The 22913-nt window shown below is 42.8% G+C and overlaps 1 pseudogene; it reads right to left on the bottom strand.

The window, feature by feature from the left end:
* Positions 1-7785: 7785 nt before the first annotated feature.
* Positions 7786-22913, bottom strand: part of LOC149865616 (carnosine synthase 1-like) — a 110222-nt pseudogene continuing 95094 nt past the window's right edge.

The following is a 22913-nucleotide window of genomic DNA, read 5'->3' as shown; positions in this document are numbered from 1 at the left end:
TAGTAATCTGAGAGATACTCCACAAGGTGAAGTGGCTTACTGAGGTTTTACTGAGGCTTATTGCAGGTGCTGCTGCTGAGGTACTTGGCCCAGGCTGGCCTGGCTGATCAGAGCCCTTGATGGGTTATAGTCACACTATGATGACCTAGTACACCCATAGTTTCATAGTAGCTAGGGTCAGGAGGGACCTGAACAGATCATCTAGCCTGACCCCTTGCTACAGGCAGGAATGAATGCTGGGGTCACAAGACCCCAGACAGGTGATTATCTGACCTCCTCTTGAATTTTCCCAAGGTAGGGGCAAGGACCTCTTCCCTAGGACGTTGGTTCCAGTTTCTGGCCACCCTAACTGGAAAATATTGCCTTCTGATCTGTAACCTAAACCTATTCTCCATCAGCTTATTACCATTGTTCCTCATCACCCCAGGTGGTGCTGGGGAGAATAGGGCTCTTCCCATTTGCTGATGATCTCCCCTGATGAGTTTGTAGGCAGACACCAGGTCCCCCCTCAGCCTCCTCTTGCTGAGGCTGAACAGGTTCAGGTCCCTCATTCTCTCCTCCTAGGGTCTGTCCTGCTGCCCTCTCACCAAGCGGGTGGCCCTCCTCTGAACTCTCTCCAGGCTGGCCACATCCTTTTTAAAGTCCAGCTCCCAGTACTGGATGCAGTACTCCAACTGCAGCCTGACCAATGTCGCATAGAGGGGGAGGATCACCTCTCTGGACCGGCTTGAGATGCATCTTTGGATGCATGACAAGGTATGGCTGGCCTTGCTGGCTGCGGTCTGGCATTGGCAGCTCATGTTCATCTTGGAGTCAATAATGACTCCAAGATCCCTTTCTGCCTCTGTGCTTTCAAGAGAGGAACTCCCCAGCCTTTATGTATGCTGTGGATTCCTTCTCCCAAGGTGCAGCACCCTGCATTTATCTACCTTAAACCCCATCCTATTCTCATCTGCCCAGTTTTGTAGTCTGTCTAAATCTAGTTGTGGCTTCTCTCTCCCTTTGAGTGTACCCATCTCACCCCACATCTTAGTGTCATCAGCAAACTCAGACTATGTGCTTTCAACCCCCTCGTCCAAGTCGCTGATGAAGATATTAAACTGTTCGGCCCCAAAGACCGAGAATCTCACCGTCCACCACTACGCTCTGGGTATGCCCCATCAGCCAATTCTTTACCCATCCAACTGTGTAGGCATCAATGACACAGTCACTTAATTTAATAATGAGAATGGGATGAGAGTCCCCAGATCTTTTCCCTATGATATTCACAACTGATAAGGTTTCAGTCTATAGTTGAAATTGTTTTATTAATCTATCTGTGCGTGGTCTTGCTCTTTATATTACTGAATTTCATTCCCTTTCTATTATATTGAACTTTAAGGTTATCCGATCCTTCTTGTGTTGTATTCCATATTGGTGATGTGTCCTAATTTTGTGTCATAAAAATTCATTAGCACAGTCCTACACTGGCAAGTAGCAAGCCAGATGCCCCTTGCACTGGCAAGTAGCAAGCCAATCTTTAAGGGTTCTTGTGCTCCCAAAGCCATGTTGAATTTAAGGCATGATGGGAACCAGCCATAAAGTTATTACACATGTCCTGTTTGTTTTATTTTGTCTGTGTTTTCTTTCACTTTTAATTGTATAGATGTGTGGCTGGGTTACAACTTATGACTTGATTAACTTGTTATTTAGGTGCCAGGGCCAAAGGCACCTAATTCTAACCAATCATACAGTTAGATTCCTAAAATCAACTCTTTTTCTCTCTCCATTTTATTCCTGGAGAGAATATATGGCTTCCCAGTCAGTTGATTTTCAGTGGATTGCCTAAGAATCTGTTTCAGACTGAGACTTCCATGAAGTGCAGGGCACTTGGGCACTGCAAGGACTAAGTCACTTTAGGATTCGATATGGAACTCCACTTCAGCAATCTTCAAAAAAATATTTTCTACTAGTGTCATGTGGAAATCAGTGTTACTATACTAGTAAACAGCTTTAGTGAAAACCTGAAGTAGTAACAGATTGCATAACATTCAAGGAAAGTAGAAGAAATAGAGATTAAGGCAGCAGGAGGCCTTGTACATTTGTAAATATTAAATATCCACCTGTTTTTACAAAAGAAATCAAATCTTTTCCTCAACCATAAGCTGGAAATGTGATGGCAGCCAGCCCATTCTCATTTGTATATGAGACGTTTAGCCTTAAAAATGTTGACACCCCTAAAGCATAGAAGACTTTTTGAAAAATGCAGATTTGTTTTTAAACTTTTCACAAAGAGGAATTTTAACTGACTGGCTTCTAACTCAGGCTTTCAAATTTCACACTTGAAGCTGATTTCAAGCCCAATGAGGTTTTTCCATTGATTCAACGGACTTTTCACCTGGCTCTCCATGTCTTCTTAAAATAGAAAGAAAGAGAACCCTTATATAGCAAGGAAATAGATGCTACATATTCAGGACTAACTGTTTTTGTATTTGCTTTGCACATAGGAGAGTTTTTCTTTAAAAGAGACCTTTCTTTTTTGTAGACCAACTTATCTTTCTGATAGATCCCGCAGAGAACAAATCACAGCATAATTTGTTCCCATAGCAATAACTGTGCTCTCACAAATTAAATACTATGTGCCAAATTCACCACTATTTTAAGGGAGTTTAGCCTGCTTATGCTGACGATATATTTTGTTCTGTGACTTCTCCACAGGATCAGATGACGGGAGGGAGTCAGCTAAACTCAGAAGTAATTTCAAACCTATTTTTGCTTTAAATGTGAATTCATAGTACTGTTGCAATATCACCAAAGCAGTAGCATAACTAGTGGTGGGTGAGAAGGGTGCTCACCCCAGGAGCCAAGTTAGGAGGTATACCAAAAATGTCTGCGTCCCAGCAACACTGCTATGCTGAGAACTCCAAGACAGTTCCTGGATGCTGCTGCTTTAAGATCAGGGTGGGCAGATCACATGTGGCAGCAGCAGAACAGCTAAGACTGTGTAGGAGTCCCAACACGGGTAAGCTGCTGCTCCCTCCCCCTGCTCTTGCAACCCAGGGCACTGCCTTCAGCCCTTCATAAAGAAGTTGAAAGAACTGACACAGCTGAGTGCCATTTATACCCCTGACTTTAATTGTCACTCAAACTGCAAAGGTTCTCACACTTGTATGTACCCATTCCTCCAATGTGCCATCAATTCTGCCTTCATCTCAGTTTAGCCAATCAGTCTGCTCTTCATTCAGACCGTTGCTTCTGTCTCACCATGGACAGATAAGGTGCACTGGATGAGGAAGGGAAGGGAAGGGAAAGGTGTAGAGGGTAGTATCATTGCTCACAGGAGGGGAGTTGGCAAGGCCATCCTGAGTACTTGGATTCTTCCTGAGTTCCCTCTTGTCTCCCCCTGTAAGAATTGTTCCTAAGGAGCAGGGGTGAAGATGGGGAGATTGCTGTCTGCTTCCAGAAGCAATCCTGATTGTCTTGTGTTCTCCAGGAGATGGGGCTGTCACATAGGCAGTCAATAAAAAAGGATTTCCCATCCCCCAGGAAATTACACCAGAGGTTGTGGCTTCTTAAGTTATTCTGGAATTGGCTCCAGTTCTATTCAAACTTGACTGAATCATGCAGAAAATCATGAGTTGGCAACCCTGTAATTAGCAAACACTACAGAAAGACAGGTGAAATACGTAAGTATGTAAGTAAAACTGGGATCTGTGTCCCAGTGCAAAAATGCCTTTTAAAACTACTGTTACAGTGCAGTTTTATATAAGATTCTCCAACAAAGTTATGTCACCTAAACATTGTTAAGCTTTAAGTAATCTGTTTCTCAATGTCATTCTTTTTGTTTTCTTTTTTGCCTCCAATGAAAATGGAAAACTATGCAGGAGCTTCAACATTACAGAAATTTCTTTAGGGCTTACCATGTCATAGGAACAAACAACTTTGTAGCACTAGCAATTTTCAATAATTATAGTGTCGAACTCAAGATGCTATTGTTAAAGGTCTATCAGCATTTCTATAACACCATAAACTGCTCCCCACTCTTCTCCCCACCTAGGCTTGATAAATTCATTATAACCAAAAAGCAAAACAAAAATGCCATCAGGGCTGGCATTTTCCAGTACAAACTCCTAGCCTGAAATGGGGTATTTTTTGTAAAACTTCAGAAAATTGTTTTTGTTCACATGGAGAACAGGAACATATTTGTATTTTTATATTAATAGTTATATGTTCTATCAATGTGATATTAATTTGCCTCAGTGCATGCAACTGGATCAAAGAAGATCACTACAGAAACAGTTTAGGTAAGGAACATCTCAACAAGCACCCAAACCTGAGGATAAGACTATTATGCAAAGGTTGAGAAAAGGGAAATCAAATTTAAACTATTCTGAGAAGGGGGATAAAAATGATCAAAAGATATCTATAGGCTAATGAAAAGTCAGAGTTCTGCAGTAAGACAACTATAACATGGTTCTAAAATGTGGGTCACCAAACTAAGTTAGGTCTACCCAAGAGTTTGAAGAGAGTCCATATAAGTAAAAAGTTATGTGTATTGGTGTCTCTGTTATTTTATATCTATTTCTCCAAGTATGGTGTAACTTTTGATACCCTGTTTCATTTTGTTGCTTCTCTGTTTCTTCATAATATAGCCTGTTATAGTCTGGCTTTTGAAAGAAAATCCTAAATTATCAAGCCAGTGGGTCTGCTGGATATCACAGTTGCTATCTGAGGATGTAATGTAAAAGCCAAGTTGGAGAGTGGTTGGGTCATGGAGTCAGATCTCAACACAAAATGGGGTTATGGACCTGCCATTTTTACAAATGCCCTTCTTATATTCTTATTGAACAGAATGGTGGGGGATGTTTCCTCTGGCATCTTTAAACAAATAATGGTGGATACCAGGACATTGAATAGGGGATAGATCACTCTAGGGATATCCAGTTCAATGCTCTTTCTCTATAGCAGTCATTTCTGTCACTGTTGGAGACAGAAGACTGGGCTAGATGGACCATTGATCTGATCCAATATGACAGTTCTTATATTCTCAAAGTATTTGGCAAACAGAAACTTTCTTCCTTTGCTCAGCCCACAGTGTTACCTAGTTCATTGCCTTACCAGAGAAGGCAGAAAAAATAAAAATGAAATGAAACACACACTTGGAAGAAACTTCAAAAGGGAAGGCATTCTGCCTTTTTCCACATCTGATTACCAAGAAAAGGAAGGTCATGCACAGTAATTAACTGTTAACATTACTAAACACAAAGCCAACTGTGCATGTTGTACTGCTGTATAACCCTGCTTATAACAAACTCCTCTTTTATAACAAACCCAGCAGCAGGAAACTTTTGTTTTTCATTATGATCCAGTAAATCGACTAATCCTTATTATAGTGAATTCCTCCTATTTATTATAGTAAACTCTTCTCTGGATTCCATGAACGTCAAAACAAGGTTTTCCCTGCATTTCTGTGGATACTGTGCCTGGTTTCATCATAGTGTCCAACATTTTACAGGGTGCATCTCAGTTGCATTTGAAAATGGAACTTTGACTCCTAGACTTACTCCATTCCCTCGAAGTCATAGAACATGACTTTATTTTGAGCAGTCTTTTGTAGGTGGCACAGTGGACAGTTAAGATGGAAAAGTAAGTAGGGTTAGGAGGAAAAAAATAAACCAGAGGGCAGCTTGTTCAGTGAGGTGGATGTTGTCCTAGGAAGGAGGGGTCCAGGTTTTAGCCTGGGCCTTTCTGATGGAGAGCAGATATTTCCCCTTTACTCTTTGTCCAGGGATAGGAAATGCAGGGTGCAGCAGGCCAGTTTCAGGAGAATACCTAGTCCATAATCTGGAACGCTTCTTTGAGAAGTAGAAGATTCAGGTTAATATCACCTTTTGGTCCTTCATTTCCTTTCCTCCCTTTTTGTGTCCTTGTGACAAGGTACTTGACAGAATTTGCAGATTCATTGGACAGGGCCACATCATGAATGCTTCCGCTATGGCCTCAAACTTGCAACCTCTAGGGCTGTTAACTATGCGTCTTGGTGCCCACATCACCCTATCCTCTGTTATTCTAGTCACTGGGGAAGTGTGTTATTTGAGGGAACTCATTTGTTATCTGACAACCAGCTGGGAGTACAGGGGCTTCAACCCTGGGTTGGTTATTGTAGAGTCACTAAGACAGCTCATGTTGGTTTCTTATTGTAAGGTCCCAATAGAGGACAAATTTGCTACTGTACAGTTACTCAGGATGTGGGAGCTGCACACACTGGCTTGTTATTATAGGATCACTCAGGCTTATGGTTTGTTATTGTAGGGTCACTTAGGGGCACTGTTAGTTATTGTAGGGGCACTTGGGATGCATACATTGGCTTTTAATTTTGCTGCCCCTTTTGCTCTTTGTAGGGACACACTGTGGGGAGAGGGAGGGGTTGCACATACTGGTTTGTTGTTGTCCGGTCCCTCAAGTCACTGGGACTGGCATTTTGCTTTTATTAGTGGATTGCTCTGGCACTCTATGCTTGGCCTCTCACCACCAGGTTGCACTAGTAGGTGGTGTGCACCAGCTGGGCTTCACAGTTGGGTGGCAGGCAGGTGAGCATACTTGTCACCCTCTCTGTGAAGTAGGACACATATGTGGACCCACTGTCAGATACAAAGGCAGCCAGCATGTGCTCCTCAAAGATGACCAGGTTGCTGTCATGCTCTGTGCCTGACATACTCCATGAGAACCATGGCATTGCCCAGCTCAGCTCAGCCCAATGCCATACTGGTTAGTGTCTTCCTGGGAGATCTTCTCAAAGTCCAGGTGGCACTTCTTAGTATCCTCCACCAGGGCTGTGTGAAGCTTTGGGTGGTGATTTGATTTGGAGGAGATTTGGCCCTTTTCTGTGGCTGAATCTCTGAATCTGAATCGAATGGGGGACCAATTAAAGGGCCAAATCAATTTGAAGCTCTCTGAATCTTCAGAAAAGATTTGGAGGGCTTTGATGATTCAGACAGTCCCCAGTGGCTGCATCAGGGAGCTGCAGCCAGACTAGGAGTTGGTAAGTAGGGGCAGGGGACGAGGGACAGAAGGAAGGAGAAGACCATGGGGGGACCCCTGCCAGACCCCATCCCCTGCCTGCTCCCCCAGCCCCCCCGATCCCCCCAGCCCCCATCTGCCCCAGCCCCTGGTGCTTTAAAAACCCTCCCGGACTTACTGGGTGCTGCCAGGTGTGTGTGGGGGGGGAATCCCTGCTGCCTCCCACTGCCTCATGATGCATGGGGGACTGTGACATGAGCCCCCTGACCCCCCCCTCACTTCCCATCCCCCCCATCACTGCCCTGTCCACCCTGGCTCTGGCCCTTTAAGAATAAAAATGAGGAAAACCCTGGGACTCATGGCTTCTGCAGTGGTCCTGGGGCTTCAGGGGGCTCATGGAAGAGCCCCCCATGCAGCACTGGGCTCACCCCTCACCATCAGGAATGGTGAGTTCAAGGTTTTTCTCATTTTTTTTTTTCTTAAAGGGCTGGAACTGGGCTGGGCAGGGCAGCCATGGGGGGCTGTGCAGGGGGCTTGTGCAGAATCCTCTATGCAGCATGGAACAGTGAGGGGCAACAGGGATTGCCCCCCACCTGGCAGCACCCACTGAGTTGGGGCTTTTTTTCCCCAAGTGCCAGGAGCTGGGGAGGGCATGGCAGCCATTGCTGGGCTGGGAGAGGGCCAGGGAATGGGACCGGCTGATTAAGAGATTCAGCTGAATTGATTCAGGTCAGTGATTTGAATCACTGAATTGAATCACTGTCCCCCGAACTGGCCAAATCCGAATCAACTACTAGCTGCTTCACACAGGCCTATCCTCCAGCAACTTGATGCCCATGGCACCCACCCATCCTTCAGCTTCATGACACCTAGGAAGGAGAGGTGGTGGACAGATCACTCCACATTGGCCTGCCACTCCAGATACCAGCAGGGGATGGTACAGAGGGTAGTGGAGGGCCAGTCTAGCATATGTCTTTACATTGGCACAGTAGATGCTGGTGGGTCTGGCTCTTTTGCTTGGGTACTCATATGGCAGCTTGTGACGCTGCAGCACAGCCCTAGCTGCTTGCACACTAGAGCCATCAGCACCATGCAGTCAAACCAGTAGAAGAGGCAGCACCACACACTGAGCATGTTATTTGTCCCACTCATGGTCCATGCTATCATTGTGGATGAAGGTCTGTACCAGCTGGGAGGCAAAGTGGTTGGCGTCCAATTCCACCAGATGGATTTTTAGCCTGTAATCCCTGGCTGTCTCCCAGATTAAATTTTGGTGACTCCTGCAGTCCCAATCACCAGCATATGCTTGCCCCACCATTAGGCAGCACTATGTACACCACAGCATTGTCTCTACCAGAGGCTGGGACAAGTCACCTCTTGGCACCCCCACTGTCTGGCCCATGGACTTGAAGAGAGTGCAGGTCTCCAGGCACATCTGGCAGTTTATCTCCAGGGCCACCAACTGCAGTACCTAAGGTCAGCAGAAAATCCACACCGATCACATCAGTCTGGGCCTTGTGCCCCCCCTCCCCAAATTTGTTCCGCTGACAACTCTGCCTCTGTTTCCATGTAAGCCCCCAAGGCAGCCTTGACTTTCTGCTTGATCTGGGCATAGATGACTGCCATTTGGGCCTCTTCTGTTATGCCCCCCTCCTGTAGGGTGCTCTTCAGTCTCTGGGGCACTGTCGCTTGGTACTGCAGGGGCTTATCAGCCCATCCCATGCTGCACACCACCTTAGTCAGGAGAGGCAGTGCAAATCCAGATTGCCAGGTTGGGCCTCGGAGATATGCTGCCTGGGAGGGGCAAAGAATAGAAAGAGAAGGGGGCAGAAGGTGGTAAGAGGACAGATAGAGGGAAGTTAAGAACAATAATAGAAGAGAGCAACAGGGAGATGGGATAAGAGAGGGAAAGGGAAGAAGGGAAGGGACAGAAGGTACAGAAGAGAAATGAGTGAAAAGAAGAGGAATGGAGGAGTGGGTGGAGGTGGGGTATGGAAGGAGATGGAGAGAATCAATGAGGGGGAGAGAGAAAAAATGGTGTCAGGTTTCATGCAAACTAACCACATGGAGCAACCTCCTCTGCCTTGAAGAAACCTTGATGAAAGGACAGGCTAGAACCCAGGGGTCTCCTTTTTCCTCAGCAACTGTCCAAACACTAGGTTTTTGGGCAAGCATAGGAGAGAGTATTCTTTCTCCATTTTATCCATCAGAGGTATGTTTACAGGAAAACTCTTATTTCACCACAGATGAAAATAAAATTCAAACAGGAAGTGCTACATGCACTTAAATGTGTGGAGCTGTAAAGGATATATGTCAGCCTAGACCCATATGCAATTATTCATGGAATTAAGCATGTTTGGGTACATCTACACAAGAAACATTAATGAGCATTAGCTTAATTTAATGCACATTATGGATGCATATCTACACGTGCACACTCTTAATGTACATTAAAATGGGGAAATTAGGCTAATCACACCTCAATTTGATAGCTGTTAGACACGATTATTTAAAGCACATTAACACATGTGTAGACATGACCAGGAACTAACTTAAATGCTAGGTCTGCCCACTAGGGGCACATGGCAGAGCTGCAGGGACTTGGCACTAACTGTAGTGCCAAGTCCCTGCGCATGTAGACACCTGCCAAAAAATGCTTAATGCGCATTAGTTTAATATGCATTAAATTTAGATGCACTTAAATGCATGTGTAGATGTGCCCATTCTGTTCTAACTTTACATCCTATTTTAATCTGCGCATGAAATTACACATTTGTGTTAGCAAGTGCTAATTCTAAGGAATGGTTGTCTGTGTTTAGGTTAAACATTGTTAATGATCAATTAAATGTTTATGATTAATACCCCCTGTAATGAGTAATATTCAGACATACCACTAAAGGGCTGGAGTGCTAGGGGCTGCAAGTTTGCTCCATGCTTGGCCTTTTTGTTGGCTCTCTAGCTAAAGCATAGGCCAGGGATGAGTTGGGGGAAGGACCCCTCCCCTCCATGCTACTTGGATCACTCTCTCTGGGCCACAAATCACCCCACTGCCTCCATTCAGCCCCCATTCAGCCTCTTTTCCATAATCATCAGGGCCATACTACCTCTGTTTCCAGGCTGTGCTGGCCCTGCATATCTGTACACAGCTCCTACTGGGACCTGCAGTTGCTTGGAAGCACCCTGCCCCACCCCCATCACTTTCCTTCTGGCCATCATTTCAGTTGCATAGTCTGGATCTGAGCATACTGGGGTGGCATGGTTTTCAGGGACCCCAGGAGCATGCATGGAGGGAGAACCCCCTCCCCCCCCACACTGGCACCCCATTCACTCTCAGTCTAATCAGGCCTACAGGACAGTGATCTGGTGGTGAAAGGACTGATGAGGGGCATAAGGGGTCAACTGGGATAGTAGAGGAGTGACCTGGCAGTAAGGAAGGAAAACAGGAAAGAAACATTGTTGGGCAGCAGCTTGGCAGCTCCCACTGATTCACTCCCTACCTTTCCCTCTACTCTGTCACTCTTCCCCCCTCCAATCCTGCCCCCCTCACTCCTTCCCCATGACCCTCTCCCCTTGGATCCCTATCACCCTTCACCCCTTTTCCCTCCCTCCCCACTCACCTCATCCTCTCATCCAGCTATTCCCAGCTTTTAGTCTACAGCTACAGAATCCTGAATCATGTCTACTTGGAAGCAGTGTCTCCTGGGATGCTGGAGGACTGACAATTGGTGGTTTTATCTCAGGTGAATACCCAGAAGTTAACTTAACTCAGGCTGGGTGCCCCAGCTCAAAAATAATCCTGCCCCAAACTGGCATAAATTTAAGATGCATATAGGGCACTTAGAATTAGTTAATGAGACTTAATGTTTTAAGTGCTCTTAACATGATCTAATTGTAATGTGTAATCTCACCCTGAATTAACTTTCATATGCAGATGACGCCTAATTGAGTATCAGCTTTTCAAAATCATTTAGCATCCAACAGCTTTTACCTAAGGCCTTTTGGCCAGTTTGTAGGAAGATACCCATTCCCACTCTACTCAAAGATTTTTTGAAAACTTGGCCCTAAAGTAGGTATTGTACCTTAAAAAAAAATTGCATTAATTTTATGTGAGAATTTAAGCAAATATCAGATTCATGTCACAAGACTGGAGCAAAAAGGTTTCAAAGAAAAGATATGAAAGAGAATAGAGAAGGTGAAGGGGGAAGGGGTGCTTCATAAAGAAAAAGAATATAAATGACCTTCCAGTGTAGTCCATATTCACACTAGTGAATCTCTATACACTTTAGTAGTCCCATTCTCAATAATGTTAGTTGTGTTTGTACACTCAGACTGATACTATAAAGCTGACACATAATCAAAATCAGATTATTTAAATTCCTTCTTATGTGAATAATCCTCATTTATATGATCAGTCCCATTAAAGTCAGAGGCTCCTCATAAGAAAGAAGGTTTCCTGCAAGGAAATCACCTTCTGTATCTTTCTTTCTTTGTTTCTTTTTTCTTTTTTAATTTGTTATGGTCTCCAGACAGAGGAGACAGAAAAGGTATGCTATTGCAAGGCCAATTCTCCCTTTGGGAACAGATAGTTTTACAATGATTACATGGATGACATGATTAGTGCTTTAATAGATCCTAAAAGAGAACTCAACAACTGGAACTTTTTCTACTGACTGATGCAAAGCTGGTTAGTTTAACTAACATGTCAAATCAATGCAAAATTGCCTTGCGTTCCTTTGGGAAGGCTTTATTGTGGGCATATACAGCTGTCCAAGAAAAAAAAGGTCAAGTTCCTTTAACATAATCTTCTCAACATGGTCAGTAGAAAGTTTTGCACAATTCTTAACAATGGAAGGGGCCTTATATAAAAAAGATATTCCAAGGCCAGAAGGTCATAGTTTGTTACCTTCAAATCTCATTTTGAACTTTATAGTGCTGCCTAGCTTGACTCCCTGCATAAGATATTACATTTCCTGTCCATTAGGCCAGAACTCCTGAAGGCTGCTACTTTCAATGAGTTACATTTGTTTAAGCTAAGACTCAGAACTTTTTTTAATGAGATCCTGGATTGCAGTTTTAATTGAAACATGTTTTTGCCAGTGTCAGAGCACTTATTCCCACCCAAAATTCAAGAAATATTTATCCCTCAGTTCAGCTTCAAAGTCCAGTCCTTAGAAGCAGGAGTGTAGCAGGGTAGCTCTCTGTGTTGGGCAGTTGAGGTACATGGGGCAGCATTAAGCTTCCATGGTGCTCATCATGGCAGATTAACAATCACTGGTGGTTATTCTTATACCTCCTCAACAAAGGCAGCACCCAGGACTGCTGTCCTAATCACTCCCCCCACCCTCCTTTCCCCCACCTCGACAGTTACAGGATAGTTTAGAAACACTGACAATTTCAGGGAAATATAGGCCTGCCTCCTGTATGGAAATCCGCTAGCTATCCATTAGTTCCCCAATTTCTACATTAAGACTTTCCAGTCTCAGCTGGTGCTATTGATATTGTTGTTACAGAAATATTTTCTATGACTTAGTATCTGTGGGAAGGTGTGTAGGACATATGTATTTATTGTCTACCTCATTTGGATGTCTATATTTAAAGGCAGAACCTGCTTCCTGCAACAATCAAACTGCTGTGAAAATCCAATTTTAACAGGAATGTGGGCCTTAGCATGAAGCAGAAGAAAATGTATTTATATTATTTGACAATTTTATTTCATTAATAATAAGGTCCATCGATCCAGCCAACCCAGGAGAAAAAAAGCATTACCCAGAATAGAGATGAAAATTTACATCCAAGGATTTGGCAGAATTTACTGTGTTGTTCAATAAGAGAAAATGTTTCACTTTTCCTTCAAAATGTACACAACAGAATTTTCCTTTGCAAAAAAGTAGATTTCAATTCACTTGATTGTGGAAGGTATTCTAACTGGGGGAAAAAACCTGGAAAGGGACACAATGATAACTAACAGAGGCCCAGTGCTGCCCCTAGTCTGCAAGTACTCATTGTAGCATATTTGTGGACCTCATTACTTGAAGGAAATCCTCAGATAAACATAGACAAACTTTTCAATTTATAACATTTTACCATATTAAGGCTAAACAGTGGAGTCAGAATGTAAATAAGCCTTATATATGAAAATGCTTATATATATATATATATATATATATATATATATGGAAATATAAGGGTAGTTTAAAATGTTTCCTTTGAAGGAAACAGATAGGTCTTGGCCTCCTGTTCTCCAAACTAAAATTACTTGTCCTTATTAGTGCCATTAACAGTACTAACCAATGGCCCTGCCCTCTTTCCAAACCAGCCACAGAGTTTGCTAGTTGTGCAGAGTTCACACACCATTAACCAACAATGACATTTAATGTCTTGGACTTTTTCCCCACCCCAGCAATTGTACACCACATGTTAAAACTATTGCTTAGGAATGTCTTGCCACGTTACAACTCTGTACCAATGTGATTGCCATGCACAGGGTCTTACCTCTCTTCCTTATCACAGCATGGCACTGGAACTTTTTAACCCCCTATAACCTGGGCTAACACAGGCTGCATGACTAACTGCATGTTTTAGATTGTCAACATAAACTATGTACGATGTCGCTGCCAAGCATGGGGTTCTATATTCTCTTCCAACTGTATGAAGTAATATAAATAACTGTGATTTTTAACATTTATTTATTAAGCTGCATGTTCTTTAAGGGAGGTATCAATTTGTAGCCCAAGAGCCAAGCCGTTCCAGCAGACATTTTCCACCTGTGACAAAACACATTCTGAAGCTCCCAGCCGGGATTTCCATTTCTGCAGTACACCCACACAGACAAGTGACTCTGAAGCACGTTTGCGACTTTCATTAGGATAGCACCTCAAAGACCACTAACAGGCAAGAGACGTATATTGCATCAGCTTTTCAGGGAGATCTCCAAAGGGACAATATACACTGTATTTAGGCTCCCCTAATCAGGTGTGCTGAGACATGTTTGCCTTGATGTCTTTCACAGTTACTCCTCATCTACCTTATGTATCTTCTGGCATATGGCAGGGCAGAGAGGCACCACAGACTAATTTAGAGGCATACACTTTTGTAAGCAACAGCTTGCTTATTCAAATGCTATGACTGAACAAGAAGGGAGCCGGGGGTCTAAACAGAAAACAGTAATTTATTATTTTTTATTTGTTAATTAGAACTCCTTCTCCCTGCAAAGAGAAGGACTCATAGCAAGGATTCATAACATCTGAAAAAGTAAACTGTTGTTTAAGAAAGCTTATGCCTCTGAATTATTTTGTAAGGTACCACTCTACCCTGTCATCTGCCTAAAGAAATGTAAAGTAGATAAGGTTTAACAATAAAAGACATCAAGACAAACAATAATTTGAATGTGGGCCATTTGGTATAATGTATCATCACTTTTCATTCCTGCCCAGTTTCATAGTATCTAATGAAGTAGGTTTTCTACAAAAGTATAAGGCTCTCTGAAACAGTCTATGAAGTTATCATCCTAGACTGTCTTTTCCTATTCCTGCCCAGCATACCTATTTAAGAACCCTATGTTGCAATGGAATTCCTTGACATAATTATAATTGTATTGTCGACTGGCATTTGAAGTCACGCTTGTGTTAATTTTTACTTTTTCCATTGTTTGAAGTTAAAGGCTGGGATTAGTATTGTTATTGCCATAAAATCATGCACGTCTCTAAAACACCTTCTTTTACATGTCTTAGTTTGCCAACTGGAAAACTTGAATACCAGTGTAGTATAATTCAACAGTACTTGTAAGACTGTTAGAGTACTATTGTGAGAACACACTTCCTATTCATTCCAATTTACTTCCAATTTTAAAGGTGCTAGAGACGATAACATTTCCCTTGCTTTTGTTTTGCTCATTTGGGTTTTATACACACTAACTTTAAAACTTACCATATCTTTAACATTTGGATCACAAATGTAATTTTTTTTCTGCTCTAGAAATATGGTGTTTGTGGTTATTACAGTTTTGTGTTTATTAATAAAAAATAAAGTGAGGAAAAGTTCTGAGGAATCAAGCCAGAATAGCTGGAATGCCAGTCCTTAATTCCAAGAGAAAGCCTGATCTTTTGACCAAAGCCCAAAAGCAACATAGAGTCTAACTCTAAGGTGATCTTGAAAAGTATACTAGATCTTTCTGGGGCTTTGTTTTTCCATTAGTAAGATTGGCTTAATAATATTTCTTTTATTCATAGGGCTTTTAGGAAGCTTATTTCACTAATGTTTTAAAGCCATTTTTTAAAGTTTAGACGCAACAGAAATGCAATGTATTAACAATGAATACATTAGGTCTTGAGATGAGTGCATGTCAAGCAAAGAAGAACAATAATCGCTATATGAATATTAGTCAAATTTCATATTTTGTCAGCTTATGCAAAAGCAGGTGGCAGATTTAAAACGTATTATTAAAGTTGCACATATCTAGTATAATGAAGAATGTAGTGAGACGCCTGATATCCTTTTGAACTCATTTAATATTATTTCTCTCTGGAAGTAGTTATCTGCACATGCAGATTTGTATAAATATACATAATAGACTAGTACTTTAAAATACATGTAGAATATACTTGCTGACCTTAAAATAAAACAGTTTTACAAGAAGCTCATTTTGAATTTCCTATGTATACTGATCTGTAATTTTATTTACTGTTTCAAATGAGCCTGTTACTCTGTATGATGTATAGTATGAACATTCACAGGAAAGCCTTTATCACTGGGATGGTGACATGCAATAGTTTGAAAGGCTGGTAGACAATTAGTTCATTATTTGTGTGGATAATAACTAAAATTACTGATGGAGGGGTGGAATCTTACTAGTTTAAGGTCATGCTGTTGTTAATATTATGAGGAGAAAAAAGACTTTATTTGCAATAACATTTCCACTGTATTTTTCCCAGCATGTATCTGTTGGTTCAAGAGGATATGTTATGCATAATAAAGATACACTGGTATAATACTTGCTCATTATGAGCAGTACCGTACTATAAGTCAGGGCTGTCCAAATGGCCACCCATGGGACACATCCAGCTTATGTGGTGTTAATGTGGAACACCTTGGCTCCTGCCTGGCTGCCACTCCCCCATTACTCCTGATGATGCAGTGGCCAGGGTCTCTAGGGTAGGGCAGCATGGTGGGAGAAGGCCTGGTGAACCTACTGCTCATGTGATAGCAGGGGAAATGGAGGCTCACACCATCTCTGCACTAGTACTGTACACTGGTAGGGGGGGCTTGCACTATTCAAGCTGTGGTGGACAGTAAGCTAGGGGGTGTTGTGATGTCCAGCTGACAGCAGATTGGGAGTGGCTCATGCAGTATGCATGGTGTAGTGGCATCTGGACATATGGTGGGGTCCCAGGGAGCACTGAGGCATGTGGCCTCCATGGATGCTATCCTCATGGTATGTGGACCAGGGCTTGTAGCCAGTCCAGCATATGGGCCCCAGCTGCTACAAAGTTGGGCAGCCCTGCTGTAAGAGGTCCTAATGACCTCAGTGAAGGTATCTATAGTATACTATTCAACATAAGTGAAACTAACAAAATTGAACTCTTGATGATTATTCTCTTTTACAGATCAGCAGTGATAGAGCTTTTTAATGAATGCAGCCATGGTTTCTAATATCTCACTCTATTAATCAGTATGAAGAAAATTCTTAATATTAAAATATAAAAATTATGTCACCCTAGAAAAGCAAGTGCACCAACTGAACTAGTAATTCAGTCATGAGTTTTCTAAGGGGTGTTCCCATAATGACAGTACACTATGCATATTTTATGCAAAAAGTATCTTGAGAAATAAACACAGCAATTAAATAGTATTTTTGTAGTTTTTCTCTATGATTTTTACCTGGATTGTTGCTTCCACAGTCCCATGAAACAGCTTCAATCATCAGCAATTCTCTCAACCTTTCCAATCTAATGAATACAAGTTAAAACTTGTAATTACTAATGTATGAATGCAATTAGACGAGTAACGTTAATAAAATATGAGATTCATTTTTTATGAAAATAGTCCAGAAGTGATAATTAGGTGGAGTATCAAAAATGCTGTAATAATTTTTTCTCATTGCAATTATTTAGCCATTCTAAAGCATACATACTGTTTAAAACTGGTTCATCTTCTTATGAACCATTTTAGAATATTAACTAAGATTGAATTGAAAAGATTGATTTTAAACGTAGGAACTGGAAAAACCAAGGGTATTGAAATGGTTATTCATGTAATGCAATGGGTTAGGGCCTGGCAGCTGCAAGTTTACTATGAGGATAGAAATATTTCATTCTTGTGTGTACACACACACACACACACACACACACACACAACCCCTCTACAGCCACAGGCACTGGCTGACCTATGGAAGGTACACTGATAAACTTTCCCACCAGAAAAGCCCAAAAATTATCTGTCAGTTGAGCCAATTATAATGGAGAACTATTTCTTCCTATCTTGATGCAGCAACTATGTAACCAATGGAAGGATTTTTATTCACTACAATGGAAGCAGGATCAAACCCAAACACAACACTCATTCCCAATTTATTTTAAAATATTTATTTCAAAATAATTATTTCACCTAAGATGGTTTACTATTTTATAACACTTCCCTCTAAAAGAAATGGGAAAAAAAGATTTGTTACTCTATAGACATTAGGGGGCTGGAAGGTACCTCAGAAGATCATCAAGTCCAGCCCCCTGCCCCAGGGGCAGGAAGTCAGCTGGGGTCACAGGATCCCAGCAAGATAAACATCCAATTGACTCGTAAAGGAGTCCAGAGTAGGTGCTTGAACCACCTCTGGTGGCAGTCTGTTCCAGGCCTTTTGGGGCTCGGACTGTAAAGTTCTTTCTTATGTCCAGCCTGAAATGGTATTGGAGATGTTTGTGACCGTTTGACCTTATCATCCTATGGGGCACTCTGGTGAACAGATGTTCCCCCCAGATCCTGATGTACACCTCTTACATACTTACAGGCAGCCACCAGATCACCCCTGAGCCTGCTCTTTTCCAGGCTGAAGAGTACCATAGCTCTCAGCCTCTCATCATAAGGCCTGTTTTCCTGCCCTCTAATCATGCACGTGACTCTTCTTTGGACTCTCTCAAGCTTCTTCATATCCTTTTTGAATTGTGGAGTCCCCTAGGTCCTATGGGGGTCCCAGTGGGGGGGGAGGGGTGACCCGGTCCCTGCTTAGAAAAATGGAGGCAAAGAAATTATTAAATAAGTTAGCTTTGCTGTCTGGTGCAATGACCAGATTACCTAGCATGTCCTGCAGAGGCCCCATGTTACCCGGTACCTTCTTTTTACCCCCTATATATTTAAAAAAGGACATCTTGTTGTCCTTGATCCGGGTACCTAGTCCCAGTTCCATCTCTGCCTTGGCCTTCCTGATTGCCCCCTTACAGCCCCGAGCAACAGTCCTCCCTGGTGATGGCCCGACCCTTCCACTGGGTGTATGCCTCCTTTTTAGTTAGGAGACATTCCCATATGCTTTTGGTGAGCCATGGGGGCTTTTGAGCCCTCTTGTCCCCTTTGATTTGCGTTGGGATTACCACCCCTTGAGCTTGGAGGATCGTATCCTTAAGGAATGACCAGTCTTCTTGGACATCCGACTCCTCTCCCCTCAGGGACCTCAGTGCCTCCTTACTTCATTGAAATCTTCCCTCCTGAAGTCCAGGGATGCTGCCTTGCTGCAAGCCTTTGCCACCGTGAGCTGGATGGTGAATTCCAGCAGGCAATGATTGCTGTCACCCAGGTGGTCAAGCATCCACAGTCCTCTCACCAGGTTATCACCTGTGGCCAGACCAGGTCCAACAAGGCGTCTCCCCTGGTGGGGCTGTGCACCTCCTGGGTTAGATGGAGGTCCTGTATCTCAGCTAGGAACCTGCATGAGTGGTCAGACCTGACTGACTGCTCTTCTCAGCAGACGTCTGGGAATAGGTTCTGAGAGGCATCCTCATGCCAGTTGCTGGGTGTAGAAGCAGCCATTCCTGCTAGGACAGGGTTAATTTCAAGCTATAACTGAGCAAAAGAGAACAAAAAACCATTTATACTAACTGAAAAGATAAGTGTCTGGGAATACGGGCGTAAAACTCTAGATGGAAGGGGGAAAGGGGTGGAGGAGAAAAATGGCAGGGCTGGGGAGGAAACAGTGAAAAAAAAAAAGAAAACAAAGGGGTGGGGGAAGAAGGGGTAATTAAGAGCATGCCTCGGAAGGCAAGCTAATGGAAAAGATAACTCCCCACAGCAAGCAAACAGAAAAGAAAGAAAGAAAGGAAAACAGACAGTAAGAAAGAAGGCTGTAAAGAAGCAACTCACAGACAAAGAGACCAGAAGTACAGGGGTGATGGGACAAAGAGCAGAGAAAAGGGAAAAAAAATGCTACAAAAATGCAAGGAAAGAATCAGAATGCGAGATAAACAGAAGCTAGAGACCTTTATGCAGGTGGGAGTTAGAAAAGAAAAGATAGGAAGCCGGGGAGCCTTACCCTCAGGATCGCCCCACGCAGCTCCAAGCAAGTCTGGTCCAAAGCGGAAGGAAGGAAGGAGGTTCTCGGTACTTCCCAAGTGCTTGCTTCTTCACTTTGAGTCAACAGATGTCGCTTTCTCACGACCCGAGCGTTTTCTGCCCTGACCTCCGTGCATGGTTATGTCTCTCTCTACTGGCATGGCTATCTCACTTCATCTGTCCTGGAAGAGTTTATATATGACTCAGCCCCACCAACATGGTCAACTGATTGGCTTTCCTGGGTGCAGGTGTGCTCACTCTCTGGTTCTTTCCACCATCAGGTCCTGCAGCCAGTTGACTTCAGGCTGAGCTCTGCAAGTGTAAGTCCTTGACCCAGGGCCTGATCTCATCTTTTCTCTGGGTCCCTGCTCTCCCTCTCTGCTGCCAGCTGCTTGTCCTTCTCATGTGTAGCTGCCTTCCTTCTTAACCAGAGTCTTCTCCGCCCCCTCCATGCTGTTTTGGTCCCTATTCACAGCAGGTAAGTGTCCCCTTTTTTCTGGAATACAGAGAAGTTGGGCTTAAAAGGACCCCACTGCCTTTTCTTCCCTGGCCCTCACTTCTCTGTAACAGGGCTTGGATTGCTTGTTACATCTTCAAGTGTGAGAGTTTTCCTAATATCCAACCTAAACTTCCTTTGCTGTAACTTGAAGAAATTGATCCTTGTTCTGTCATCTGCCACCACTGAGAACAATCCAGCTCCATCCTCTTTGGAACCACACTTCAGGTAGTTGAAGGCTGCTATTAAGTCCTCCCTCAGTCTTGTCTTCTGCAGACTAAATAAACCCAGTTCCTTTAGCCTCTTCTCAGAAGTCACGTGCCTCAGTCTGCACACCATTTTTGTTGCCCTCTGTTGGACTCTCCTGTTTGTCCACATCCTTTCTGTAGTGGGGAGCACAAAACTGGGCACAGTACTCCAGATATGGCCTCACCAGTGCTGAATAGAAGGGAAGAAGGGAAGAAGCACTTCCCTCAATCCTATTGTGGTACATGGAATTGTTCCATACTAAGTACAGGTCTTTACACCTGTCTTTATCAAACCCCATAAGATTTCTTTTGATTCAATCCTCCAATTTGTCTCTGTCTCTCTGAATACTAGTCCTGTCCTCCAATGTCTGTACTACTCTTCCAAGCTTGGTGTTATCTACAAACTTGCTAAGGGTATATTCCTTCCATCTTCCAAACTTGACCCAGGGTGAAGCCAGGGATATCAGCTGCCAGCTAGATTGAAGGCACTGATCACTATTAAGCCTGATGACCCAACCAGTTTTGACCTTATGGTCAGTTCATCTAAACAACCCGTATTTCCTTAGCTTGCTTTGCAAGACTGTTGTGGGAGATTATACCAAAAGCCTTGCTAAAAGTGAAGTTATATCACATCCACTCTTCTTCCTGCATCCCCAGAGCCAGTCGTCTCCTCATAGAAGGCATTCAGGTTGGTCAGGCATAACTTGCCCTTGGTGAATCCATGATGACTGTTGCTAATCACCTTCTCCTACAATTGCTTAGAAACAGATTTCTTGAGAACCTGCTCCATGATTTTTCCAGGGACTGAAATAATGCTGACTAGTCTATAGTTCCCCAAATCCTTCTTCTTCCCTTTCTTAAAAATGTTTGTTATATTTGCCTTTCCCATTCATCAAGAACCCTTCCTAATCACCAAGAGTTTTCAATTATAATGACCAGTGACTCTGTAAGCACATCAGCCAACTCCCTCAGCATGCTTTGGTAGATTGCTTCCATCTCCATGGAGTGGACTTATACATGTCCAACTTTTCTAAATAGTCTCTAACCTGTTCTTTCACCACTCTTAGTTTCTCATCTCCTCCCCAACCTGTGCTGGCAGGTGCGCTAGTTTGGGAGCTGACCTAGGCTGTGAAGGCTGAGGTGAAAAAAGCATTGAGTACTTCAGACTTTGCTACATCATCTCTCATGAGGTTGCCTTCCCCTTTAATAAGGGACCCACGCTTTCCCTGATCTTCCTTTAATTGCTGACATACTTGTAAAAAGCCTTTTGTCATCCTTCATATTACTTGCTAGCTGCAACTCCAACTGTGTTTTGGTTTTCCTGATTTCATCCCTGAATGCCTGAGCATACTCTTATACTTCTCCCTAATCATTTGCCCAAGTCTCTACCTCTTGTAAGCTTCTTTTTTGTGTTTTAGTTTACTGAAGAGTTCCCTGCTAAGCCAAGCTGATCTTGCTAATCTTCCTGTGCATTTTCAAGGTTGGTTCCTGAGCCTTTAGTAAGGTTTCCTTAAAGAAAAACTAAGTCTCCTGGACCCCTTTCCCCCCTCAAGCTGGCCTCCCAGGGGATCCTGCACATCAGTACCATGAGTGACTTGAAGTCCACTTTTCTGAAATCATAGGTCCTTAATCTGCTCCTCTCCTTTCTTCCTTCCTTTTGAGTCCTGAATTCAATCATTTCAATTTGCTGTCCAAATTGCCATCTACCTCTACATTCCCCAGCAATCCTTCCCTTTTTATGAGCAGCAGATAAAAAATAACACAGCCCCTAGATGGCCTCTCTAACACTTGCACCAAGAAATTTTCCCCAACACTTTCCAAAAATTTTCTGGATTGCCTGTGTACTGCTGTTTTTCCCTCCCAGTAGATGTCAGGATGACTGAAGTCCCCCATGAGAACCAGGGCCTGTGATCTGGAAACCTCCACTAGTTGTTTGAAGAAAGCCTCATCCACTTTATCCTCCTGGTCTGGTGCTCTGGAGCAGATGCCTCCCATGATATCACCCTTGTTGGTCTCCCCTCTGACCCTAATCCAGAGACTTTCAACAGACCTGTCTCCTGTTTCATACTGGAGCTCTGAGCAATCATATAGCTCTTTAACATAAAAGAAAATAATTCTTCTTCTTCTCTTCTGCCTGCCCTTCCTGAACAGTTTATATCCATCAATGACAGTAATAATGAATAATAATGGCAAAAAAAAAAACATAGCTAAAGTAGCACTTCATTTATAAATTTGAATTTAAGATTACTTCATTTTAAAAATTATAGGTGAATGAATATTTGGGTAATGTCTTTTGGATATACTGTATGCATTATTTGCTTTAACTCGTTTTCTCAGTAATATGCTTTGTACCACAGTGTTTGTTACAGAAGTCATACTGCAGTCTCAGGGCTAAGGCAATAAAGTAAAGGGTTAAACCTTAGTCCTGTTAGTCAGTAGGGATTTTAACACTGTATTCTGTTATTGAAAATTTCAACCAAGTGTGTAAGTAGCAGTAGGTACAGTGGAAAGAATGCAAGTTGTTGGTAGCAATTTTACATATACACATGTAAAAGCTAACCATATATATTTAAGGCTTAACAGATTCAGTTATTCCATTACTGGGTGTTTAATTTGGTTTCCTGAATATAAATCATCTTAAT

This window comes from Crocodylus siamensis, chromosome 4, assembly GCF_052110815.1.
Source record: "Crocodylus siamensis isolate JL-2025a chromosome 4, ASM5211081v1, whole genome shotgun sequence".
In the NCBI taxonomy this organism is placed as follows: domain Eukaryota; kingdom Metazoa; phylum Chordata; order Crocodylia; family Crocodylidae; genus Crocodylus; species Crocodylus siamensis.
Note: the sequence above shows the minus strand (reverse complement) of the source record. Positions and strands in the feature narration are given on the sequence as shown.